Source organism: Dromaius novaehollandiae, chromosome 4, assembly GCF_036370855.1.
Source record: "Dromaius novaehollandiae isolate bDroNov1 chromosome 4, bDroNov1.hap1, whole genome shotgun sequence".
NCBI classification, from domain to species: domain Eukaryota; kingdom Metazoa; phylum Chordata; class Aves; order Casuariiformes; family Dromaiidae; genus Dromaius; species Dromaius novaehollandiae.
The window spans coordinates 86,882,495-86,894,505 of NC_088101.1; the positions used below are offsets into that span (position 1 = coordinate 86,882,495).

The window sequence follows — 12,011 nt, forward strand, 5'->3', positions numbered from 1 at the left end:
TCAGCATTGCATTAACCTTGTTGGACAAAACTCTAGATACTCAGCCCTAAACAAGGCCAGTTTCCTCCAGCACCTGTCTGGCAGTACTCTAAGCCTGGTCCCTTGCCTGAAGATAATCTCAGCCTTGGCTTGAGGCGACAGTCCCAGTGTTGCAATGCCCAAAGCTGGTTTTCTGAAGGACAGAAGCTGGTGCTGACTGGTGCAGCCAGGGCTCATTCTGGGAGCAGGCAGAGGAATTACATTCTTAGGGCAAGCGAACAAAATCAGATAGTCTCTTTTTGCCAATACGCTATGAAGCCAAGGTGGCTGCCACTGCTGCTGAGGGAGGACTTTGGGCTTTGGGCCTGTGCAGAGGTGAAACAGGAGGAGGACACCTCTTCCATTTCCCTTCCTCTTCCTCTCTGCAGCAGCAGGAGCAGCATTTAGGGGTTCTCCTTAGCTCAGTTGCACCTCCTTCCCTTCTTTCTGTCCTTCTCCTTCTTGTCGTGGGATTGATCCACGGGGTCTGCTTTACCCCAGTGCTGAAAAGCTGTGTGTCATCTCCACCCACCACATCCCGTGCGCACTGAGATCATGCTTATCCAAAATCCCCTTGCGCACGAGGTCCTCACCCCCAGCAGTACCCATGCCCCAGCCCTGCCAGCCTACCGCAGAGCAGCTGGGGCTGCCAGGGTGGATAATTAACAGCAGCAATTAATAAGCTCTGTTGCTGCTGTCAGGTGATGTCTAACACGGGATGTCTGATGCGGTCTTTGGTTGCGCCCCGGTTTTTGAATGACACTCGGAAGCTCAGCGGAGGGTGGGGGGGGGTACAGTGGAATGAGGCCCTCGAAGGGCAATCTTGGGCGAGGGTAATTGACTTCATATGTCTCACAGGCCACTTCTGAGATCTCAAAGCAGGGTCAGGGGTGCTTGAGGCAGAGACAAGAGGCTGTTCTTGCTAACAGTCATTTCCCAGTGGTATGTCAACAGCTTGTTACACAGCCAGGGCTGACGACTGTTAAAGATTGGGATGGGTGACTCATCGCATTTGCTTTAATATCCATTTTTATTTAGTATCGCGGTGCAGTGGCTTGACTAATCGGCATAAATCTCCCCTGCTTCCCAGGAGTGGAACACATCAGCATTGGGCCCGGAAGGAAAAGCAGAAAAGCTTTTTAAAACGAGGTCTGACCAATGGTGTCCAATGAGACCGTCAGCCTTCACTTTTGACCGTTCTTTAGGGTTTCCTGCTTATCTTGCTGGGTGGATTTCACATTGCCAAATTATCCTTCCTTCCCATTGCTGGGCCCTCAGGCTTTTCTTAACATGTTCTCCTTCTCAATCCTGACACTCAATGTAATGTCAGCAGCGTACGCCACTGATGCTGCTAACGGAGCTAGTTTGGGCCAAAAAATACTGGTGTTGACATCCAAGTGCTCAGCAAAAGCTTAGTTCACAGCAGATGAAGGTACTTCAGCTTTCTGTTGATTCCTGTCACTGCAGAGCTGACTACCTTTGGAGAGTATTAGCCACTTGTCCTAGTGACTAAATATGTGCTGAGCTCTTCAGAAAATCTAGTGATTTTATGTGATGGTGGGTTTTGGGGGTGGGGAATTGGGGTTAAGACAGTTGGATAAAATTAAAAGCATTAAGCTTACTTTACAGCTAGCCTTCCATTCCAGGAGGTCAAGCAGGACCCAGGAGCTCATGGAGAAAGACCCTGTGCTTGATGGTAGGGTTTTTGTCTGGCCCTGGATATCTTCTGCTGGGAGTGACTGATAGAAGGGCTTTAGGATGAATTTAGTTCCTCTCCTGGCCTGAGAGATGCTGCTACTCACGCTGTGGAAGCTTGCCCATGCTTTGAATAGGTACCAGGCATCTTTGTTGGTGCTCCATGAAATGTTTCCCTTTGTATTCCTCAAATGCCCTGTGAAGAGAAGGAGGTGAAAATAAACCTGTTTTGCCTAGGGAAGGACACACAGGCATGATCTGTCAGCTGTAGGATGCTGGTTTGGAAATTCTAATCCTCCTATTAAAGGATGAGATCCGTGGGAACTTCCAGTGTTTAAAAAGTTGGCTCTTGGTCCCTGTCAGGTTATTCCGGGTGTCAGAGAGAGGCCTCATAGCTCCTCATTTGGTCAAAGGAGGATTCCCAGATCCCACATGCTAAGTGGAAACCCTCCGTAGGAAACACCAGCCCCAGGGCTGCTCTTCCTGAATTTGGTGCCTCTGCTCAGATAGGACCCAGGACACTGACTCCACCTGAGGGTAAGGGCTCTCTGAGATAAGCAGTACCCTCTCTAAAACCTTGTAAAATCTCAGCTGCCTTTAGTACTTCCAGTGCTTGCCAGCAAAGTGAGAGACCAGAGCCCCCTCCTCGACTTCTGGACTCCAGCCGTTCCTCACCAGGCCAGGGAAGAGGCTACGGAGATGGTGACCCTCCATCCCTCCATCGAGCAGGGCGTCCGTGCACTGGAGTGGTGCAATGCAAAGAGAAGGGGCAAGAGAGAGCCCAGCTTTTCACACCGAGTCATTCGGCTTCTCAGCTTGGAGCGGTGAGCATTATTACGGTCCCTTCTGCCAAGACTGGTGCAGTTTTTGTTATTTTTTCTGAAGGAGAGTCAGTGAATGAAATAGAGCCACTGAAACATGGATCATTTTCTGGTTTGTGTTTGTGGACCTGGGTGTTTGGATTCTACCCAAGTCCCTCTCTACATGTGAATGTAGCTACCTGGGACCTCACACGTAAGTGTTGCTACATCTCCAGAGAGAGAAGGACATCTCTAGGAGGTGGGTCATGCCCACCTAGGCTCTCACATGCCCTCTGGAGCTATCTGCTGCTCTCCACTGGCTGCTGAATCAACCCCAGTGCTTAGTTTCGAGTAGGCCTTTAACCTTTAAATGTACCACATTCAGTGAGGTGAATTTGGAGGATTAACACCTACCTACATAACATTGCTCTTTCCTCCATCTTGAGTTTTTTTTTTCTCCAGTGACAAAGTCTAGCCTGACAATCCACAGCTCTGATCCCCCTTTCTTCCCCCACAAAATCTTTTGTTCAGTCTTTTGGGCAGTGGATAATAGAAACTCTAAGGTCAGCCTGACTCTTTTTTTGCTTCAAATTTGCTCTCGCCGCTGTTAGTTTCATCACCTTCTTCATGAAACAAATTTATTTCTTTACCTGAATTGTATTCAGTTGCCTGGGTGCCTCTTAGCACCAATTTCAATGGAATCTCACCAGTGGAAAGTCATACCAAAGTCACTCCAGTGCCTCAGCAGTTCTTACATCCCCTGTAAAATGACTAGTGTAATCTGCAGGGGTAAAAATTGTCCAATACTATCTCATAATTAATATGTTAATTAATTCACAGGTTTCGAACTGCCTGGGCTCTCTGTTCAGATCCCAGGAGAAGAAGAGATCCATATGCTGTCAGAACAGGACAGCTCTTGTCTTTTGGCAATGAGCAGGTTGGCTTTGGCCTCCAGCTGAAGTGGGATATACTCATCCCCAAACAGCTTCTACCTCCTGAGATCTCCGTCTAATTGAATCACCTTACACCTTCCATTGAAGAGGAGATAGGTGAGGAAGGGTCATCTGTGTATCCTCCTTTAAGCCTCCTTGGGTTAGCCAATGACTTTGGGCTGAGATGATGCACTTTCTCCAGTGCCTATTTCTCTCAGATCCACTGGTTACAAAGAGAGCCCAGAATGACTAACTCGATCCAATGTTTCAATATGTCGTTTGGGGCAGACGTTAATGGCAAGAGAATGGAAAGGGGAATGAAAGCTCTGAGACAGAGTGGCATTGCCTAGATTCGAAAAGCAGGTTGCAACATCAATGCTGGAAGCCAAATTTCCTGATTCCTTGTTTGGTGTCCTATGGACTACATTACAGTGCTCCTCTTGTTGACTCCTTGGTGTAACTCCAGCAAAGTCAATGGATTCACCCTCTCCCGTTTCCTCCTTTCCCTCTAGGCATGAATCAGCCTCCAAGCCTTTGGCTCCAGGATGCATCCATGACGATGAGGTAAGTTTCCAGTCTTAGACACTGACAGAGACAAGCTGGGAAGAATTTGTCTCTATGTGGCTGGAGAATGACTGTGTCCTCCCAGAAGGGAGCAAAACTGGAAGCCAGAAAAAGGATCGCCTCTTGGCAGTGCCTCCAAGTTCAGCGTTACAGTAGCAAAAGGTCAGGACTCAGTGCAAATGTGGCTAATCCTGCAGCAGCAGGGGCAGGGGAAAGACTTTATATGGTACAGCCCTCTCCTCCTTTTCTCAGGAGAAACGACTTGCAGAACAGCCCAGTGGAAGGAGCCAGAAGTGAGGGATTCTGCAAATTTTTCTCGAAACCCCTTAAGGGAATCCTATCAAAGTAGAAAGCTGGTTACAGCCTTCTGCCGTTACAAATACCATCTAAGCAACCTCAGGCTGACCTTAGTTGGTCAGTGACACTGGTCTTTCTCAGAAACCCACAGTCCTAAAAAAGAAGGAGCCGCTTTTTCTCTTTCCTCCCCTCCGTCGCCCTCTCCCTATTGAACCTCGGGCCAGAAATGACAAACAATCTCTCGACCTTCCAAGAAAACAAGGCAGAGCCACCGAGAGCGGAACAATAGGGAATGATGAAGACACAGCCACAATAGCTGGCTGTGGTTAACCTCAGAGGCTGCAGTCAAACCCAAGGAAATTACAGAAAACCCTTAAACAAATACAATGGCCACGACTGTTTTCTCCCCAGGCGACCCATAAATAGAAGCTAGTGCTCCCGGGGAGGGAGGAGGGGAGAAGCGGGTGGCCACTGTTTTGTTCTTCTGTGGTTCGGTGGAGGCTAAACTGGAGATTAGGCTATGAAATTTAAGGCAGCAAGAAAGCAAGGAATAATGGATTTTGGCGCTGATTCTCATGAGCTGCGTAAATCCAGAGCATAAAAAATGCTGCGTTTCTGCACGGTTCTGCGAGACTTGCGTGGGCTTGCTCGATAGTCTGCGAGTGGGGAGGAAACACACCTTGAGCCAAGGGTCACTAATAATTAAGGTTTTTCCATCCCTATTCCCTATCGCTAGCCCCAAAACATGTTACAGCTGAAGCTTAGATGATGCCTAAGTGGGCTATGGTTTGAAGTGAGTCCTCTGTACAGGAATATCGTGCTATTGTGCTTGTATGCACTTCAGACCAGTGATCTCTCTCTTTCTGTTTTCATTCTATATATTGTTTTGAGACCTGGTTCCCTGCAGGGATATCTGGATGATACCTACAGTGCTGATAATAGAGAGCAGTATAACAAAATGAAAGGTCTAGATAGGAGCTGACAGCAAACAGTGACAGATGGATCTCTCTCCTTTAGCTTCCGTATCTACTGCATGCTGCTTGTGTGAAGTTTTAACTCAGACGTCAGTGTAATTTGGTGCATTTCCCTCTAGGGCTGGGCTTGCACTGGTGGAGAGCTCTGTAAATTTTTTGCGGAGAGAGCTGCAACTGCACTTGATGGCACCTTTCCTTTAGGGCAACCTATGCTGCAGCACCAGTTTGCATCATTAGATACTGCTGCCGTGAGCTCTTCCATTTTTGCGGATTTCTGTACCTGAGCCGGTTGTCTAGACTATCTTTACAGACCATAGGTGCTTCTAGGCTGTGACTCATCTTACCCTAGACTAGTCTTCTGAAATAGGCACCCTTCCATAAAGGGAATCAGGTGCCTAATTCAAATGTAGAGTCTGTACCAGAGATCTCTAAGGTGAGATGAAACCCACCTAGGCATTTAGGTAGTGTCTGCTGTTACATTGCCTGCAGAGACTGCTTTTACATCAGTGGTGAACAGAAATGAGAAATTTAAGTCAACCATTGTCTCTAAGTTATTAAGGCAAGGAGGTAGGGGCTCTGATCCCCTATCATAGCTGTATTTCTGTTAACAGAATTGTATTTTTCCACTGATAGTCCACTTTGGAGAGCCAGCAGCCGGAGCCACTTTCATCACTTCCTTCTCTTCAGACCAGTGGTTTCCAGAGTTCATCCCACAACGCCCTTCTATGCAGCTCTTGAAAAGAGTGTTCAAATGTGGGCATCCGTGTAGGACACTGAAGAGATGGATTTCCATTACATAGCCACCATCTGGATGTCCTGCTTCTCTAGGGGCCCTCCGTGAACAAATCTTGGCCATCCTTTTAATTACTATAAACCTAATAAAGGGACTTATGGAGGGACCCATTGCATCTAGCTTTCAAACATCTAGAAGATGAGACAGCCCTTTTGGCTCTGTTAATAGAAAATGGTGAGAGACCAGTATCTCCAGAAGTGAGTTTATTCCATGCTAAAATGAGTGGCTAAAACAGCTGAGATTAATTACCTGCTGGAAGTGCTGGTGTCTTTCCCTTGGCTAGGGAGGAAGCCTAGGCAGACAGCTTAGGTTAGATGCTGAAGTTGGATGAGATGAAATATGGCCCAGTGGTGTGGCTACGGTGATGGAAAATAGCCATGCAAGTCTTTGGAGTCCTCAGAAAAGGCAGAGCTGAGAAGCTGTGGGATTCTGGGGATGAATTTGCCACAGTCAAGTTGCAAAGAAACAAAATACATAGTATGTGGCTGTAATGAGGCAGATTTAAAAGAAATGGAGGACGCACTAGGGCTTACCATTACATTTATATCTTGCAGTACAGAGGTAGGGTTAACTAGCTCACTAGTAATAAATGCAACCTGGCTAGAGCAGTGTGGAGCTCGAGGCCTTTCTGAATCCCCAGATTACCTTAAGAGTAGCCAGCTCAGGTATTCTGCACAGCTTAACCACCCTTTCAATGAGCCTGGATGCACAGAAAGCGGAGTGGCCCAGAGAATGGCACCTTGAACAGAAAAGGGTGGCTGTTACTGGAAAGAAGGGTGACTCATGCAGCCTAGGTGCTACCTTCATGCCACCTCAGGCTGCAACTGCCTGCTGGCAGTCCTCCAGCCCCATCACCTCCGGCCCATTCTCCTCAAGCAAATGCAATTGCTGAGGCAGTAGCAACATCCACTTCTGTTCCTTACAAACCTAAACTCCACCAGGCAAATCCCTCTGTATTAGATGATGCAGAATTGGACAGGCAGGTCCTAGCTGGATTCTGCTGAGATTTTTGTTTTTGGGTCTGCCTTTCTAGAAGGTATAGGTCATAACCCAAGTAGGTGAGAATTTCACATTAGTATTAGCTGGGAGCTGGGGAAACCTCAGGTGCAGTGAATTAATGTGACAAATCATCAGTTTTTTTTTCTTTCTTTTTTTTTTTTTTTTTTTTTTTTTTTTTTTAAGAAAATTAAGGAGAGACCAGCAGATATGCTGGGATTTGAGTTTGGGGAGATTTGACTCAGAGCTGGTTTGATGCTAGTGGCTGAAGGTATGGTCCAAGGTTTTGTTCTGCTTCTTTTTCACTAGATGGAGGATTAGCAAAAAGAATAACTGATACCTACCTTTTCTGTCAAGCAAATTGCAGTACCTGTTATTAATATTCTGACCTTGCCTTCCAGCTTCTTTGACATAATGTAAATTATAGAGATGAAGTCTGGGAAAGTCAGATTCCCAGTGGCTCTGGGATCTGGATCTGGTCCCTTTTGTTTTCTGTAAAATTAATGAAAACTTGCAGTAGTCCTGGAGACTGTTTTAGTGTTTCTCTGGAAATCGCTAATTAGTTGAAACAAGAACTCCTTTGTGGAGATCTAGCTGATGAATCTGTTGATGTCCCTAGCAGGATGAAACTGTCAGGATGTACTTGGTCCGGGACAAAGTTGGTTCTTAAGGTCAGACCGACCAGCCAGTGTCTGGCATGCTTGTCATCAGGGTTCAACTTCTGCGTCTGATTCATGCAATGCCGGAATTAAAATCAGTCTCTCGTATCTCGTATGATTTCCCTAATAACTGACCTATTTGTCCTTTTGCTTCCTTTCTTCCTCTCAACTCCACAATATTTATGAAAAACCTCCAAAGGACACATAATAGTGGGATAATGTGCTCTTCAAGTCATGGACAAGGAAAAAAGTTTTCTGTTTAACTAAACTTTGCAAATAATTCAGCTTGGCTTGGTGTTTTCTCTCTTGTTAATATTAGCTCTGAATCATCTAGGGGAGGAACTAACTAATGTTTGGCCTGGGATCTTGAAAGAGGTATCCAAGGCCACATTAATCTGGGTGAGTGATGTAAATTCAGCTTTCTGATTCACCCATTGTTCACAAGGTCATGATTAAGGCTTGCAAATGTCACTTACCTGGAGGTTCCTCTGGGGATGAGTCATGACTTCTTGCCTACAAACCCCCTTCAAAGACAGCTTTGGCAATGTCCTGCAAAGACTGAAAGGAGCAAGCAGCAGATGCCTCTGCTCTCCCCATGGCAAAAGAAGCAGCTTAAGCAAAAACAACTGTAGTGAAATGACTTCTTGGCATTTGGCAGATGATTCTGCTGACTCTTCCCTGAGCCTCAAGATGGGTTCTGATCTCAGGACAAGATGAAGCTTTATAACAAAGCAAGAAGGCCTCAGCGGCTATATAAAAAGTTTAGGCCTGTCTCTGTCTCCGTTGCTGACCTCTGTCAGTATTTAAGAGATACTCTCTCGCTTAAACATAAGGGACCTCTTCTCCACCTTGCCATGACCGGGCTCTCCAACCCTAAGCCTACACTACAACCATAAACCTGGACACCATCTTCTATGATTGTTGCAGTAGCAACTTGGGGGAGGGAGGAGGAGAATGAAGTTACGCAGAGATGTCCTGTGCTCTGGAAAGTTGGAAACATGCTGGAGTGAGATGGGGAAGGCTGGTGAATGTCCGAGGAGGATTCTGACAAAAGCTGATGAATGCTGGAAGGATGTCTCTGAGATTAAGGTGGGGAGAGTGTCTTATTTAAGGAAAGCTGTGCATTTTGGGTCATGAAGGAAAAATCCTGAGGCTGCCCAGTCTCGGTTAGGGGAAAGCCTGTTTTTTTCCTAGTCTTCGGGAAAGGTGCTTTTCCTCCCTTCATCCCATTTACTCAGAGGAAGTCCCTTTTGAGACACCTCATAATCTCTGCTCACTAAAATATAGCAGGCCCTGAGCTCAGCTAGAGCTGCTAAACGGTGCTTGGTTGAAGCAGAAGTGCTAATCCACAGAAATGACAGGTCAGGAGAGGTACCCAGGCTGACATCGTAAAACCAGCCTGGCAGCTGAGTCTGTGCGTGATACCACATCTGACTACCGCTGGCTTCGTGGCTGGTAAATGCTGGAATAAGCGTGAACACAGCACTGAATGCCTGAAGCACTTATAAATGCCCAGGCTGCAACAGGTAGAAGTGTTTATGGCTGTGGGAGATATTTATGGCTCTATTACATCCTCTGTTATTTTGGCCTCATGGACTTCTTACAAAATCCTTAATGAAGGTTTATATTTTATATTTTCCCTCATGGCTTGTGCTTGCTTGTAGCTAAGCATGGTGGCAGTGGGTGAAGGTACAAAAGGTCTTGCAAAGTAAACCTGGGAATAGCATGTAGCTGGTGAACGGCGGAGTGGCATAGCAGCAGGATTCACAGCCGGAGGAGAGGGCTTCTGCTTCTCAGCCTTCTTCCTTGAGAAGCCCCAATTCTCCACCAAAGTTCACAAAAACACAGACAGGTGGAGACACACATTCCTTCTTTAAACCGGCTGCGTGTCAGCCAGTAGCTCAGTCTAGTACCGTGCGGATATACATCCTGCCTTTGGGGTAGTGTGGCTGTGCACCCTTAGACCTGACTGACTCAGGAAAAGGGTGGCATTAGTGCCTACACCAGACTTTGAATACTCACTCACTTGTTGATGTTTAGGTGCTTCCGTTTTCTTCTGCCCACATCAAAGAAAGTGAGTGCTGGCAATCTCAGAACTTGGAGAAAGGTCACTTCTCCACATATATAAAAACACGGATGTTGTCTTTCTAGGGCACTTCACGCTTGGTAATGAACTTGTCCAAAATTAATGACATGCTCTGTAGGTACAATATGTTAGGCAGAAGCTTTCTCTAAGAGAGGTGGGAGACGCTGTGTGCAAGTCATGTGAGCTCTAGGTGTTGTTCTTCTTGTTGACCTTACACAAACCAGGTCAACACCCAGAAAAGTATCTAATGGAAAACTGTCTTAAAAAACCAACCCCAAAGCAATGAGGTACTGAAACAGGGGCTGCAGAGAGTGTAGTTCTGACTGCATGTGCCTCTGTGTCAGGGGTCTGCTCACTTTCCTTGTACTGGCATGTATTGTTCCATATGTTTTTGGTTCTCCTTAGCTGGACAGGAGTTGTCCTGCAGCAGAGGTGTTGGGCCGAGACTCTGGGATGGTTGTGTTCAGTTCTTTGCTTTGCTACAGGCTTCGTGGGTGATCTGGAACAAATCTGTCTCTTCTGTGGTCCATTTCCCCCACTTGCAAAGGAAAAGAGCTAGTGCCCCTGCTCGCTTCCAAGCACTAGTCATGCTGAGCATGAATACTGTGGTGAAAGAAGTACTCATGCCACCATAGCACCAGGTATGAGCAATGTCTGAGGTCCCTTGGAGACAAGCAGATGTCGAGAACAAGTCCACGTCTCTCTATGGTGGTTAAAGCCGCTGTCATCTCATGTGGGTCAGGCTGAGCATCTGTTGCAGACGTGGCTTGGCCTTTGGACCTGACTGCTTTACTTTATCGGCTACTACTGCAGACAGGCACATCCACAGGACACCACCCCCAGGTACCATCTGCCCGGATCTCCTGCTCCGTGGTGGGAACAGGACAAACACTTGCAGGAGGTGACCAAGTGTAGAGGTACATGCAGCGTGGGCAGAAGTGCTCTGTGAGATGCCTTTTGACTCATTCGCGATGACATGAACTCTTTGCAATTTGTAAACTCCAGGAGGGTCAAAAGTTGAAGGGCTTTTCTCTTTTGTTTGCCACCTACGTTGCCCTGTTTAGAGGAACTCTTGCGGGAATCCTCCCTGGAGGTGCGCACCGAGAAAGACAGGCTGCATTGTTCTGGCTCTCGACTCAAAACCAACACAGCTGACATGCATTGCTGCATGGTTCACCAGCTCTGAAAGGAAGGAGAGAGGCTGGTGGCTTAATCCTTTGAGCGTCTGTCTTTCATCCCTTAGAAGAGCCGGATATTTTTGCTGCTTGTCACAGTTGTAGGCAAGCTGAGTGCGTAGGTTCCTTTGGAGGGTGCAGCCCCACACCTACAAAACTGATAGCCAAAGGGCATGTCTATCCTGCTGGTGTAGGCAGACCTGAGCTACCTTTCCTCCTGTGTGAACTCTGAGGTAGAAGCACGGGGAGTGCTGTGCCAGGTCTGGATGTGGCCTGGCCATGCTAATCTGGTGCTGTACCTGACTTAACAATCCCTGCTCAGTCCTTGTGGTGCTTTACTGGAAGTGAGGAAAACCTGGCTAAGCCCCATCTTAACCCATCCTGCGTGAGTCCACCCAGTGCCATATGGACTTACTGGTGTGGGACCCTATTAGACTGTTATTTCTTTATTAGGAAATAATAGTGCAGAGGCAAAAGGCATGGAGGTGCGTAGCAAAATGCGAGTAACTCTGCAGAGGTGAAGCTGGCTCCAAAACTCTGGCATCAGCATAAAGACATGCAGCATTGGGCTAATCTTCAGGATCTCCCCAACCATTAGAAGCAGTGTGCATCCTAAGTGGGAACCGCTGCAGAATTTGCCTGTGCCCTTCAAACAGCGTAGCCACGCTCTGTAATTCCATGTCCTTCTGCCAGCAGAGGTGAAACGCAAGCTGGGCCATTCTGTGGGATGGGGAGGGAAAAACCACAAGCGCAGGCTGGTCTCAACCTGCGTGCCGTAGTCATGCAACGTAGCTGCTGACTCGGGAGGCAGGGTCTCCACCCTCTTGTCCTGCTGCTGTCACTGAGCGAGACATGCACAGGACTGCAGACTGCGGGGCAGGGATTAGCCAGACTAATACGTGTTTCTCCTAATTTTGTTTTTATCTGTTTTGTCATGTCCTAGTCCTGGCTTTCACTTCAAGCTGCTCATTCTTTCTCTGCTAGAGAGAGGTGCAATTTAGTAGCCAGTGTTTTCTCTGGAG

General features: G+C 47.2%; 1 long non-coding RNA gene across 1 annotated transcript in view; it reads left to right on the forward strand.

Annotated features, from left to right (window-relative positions):
- The first annotated feature begins 1,713 nt into the window (after window positions 1-1,713).
- LOC112989013 (uncharacterized) overlaps window positions 1,714-12,011 on the forward strand; it is a 60,956-nt gene continuing 50,658 nt past the window's right edge. The window contains exons 1-3 of the long non-coding RNA XR_003260691.2: window positions 1,714-2,537; window positions 3,354-3,562; window positions 3,958-4,009. This is a non-coding gene — a long non-coding RNA (uncharacterized LOC112989013). The remainder of the gene's footprint in view (window positions 2,538-3,353; window positions 3,563-3,957; window positions 4,010-12,011) is intronic.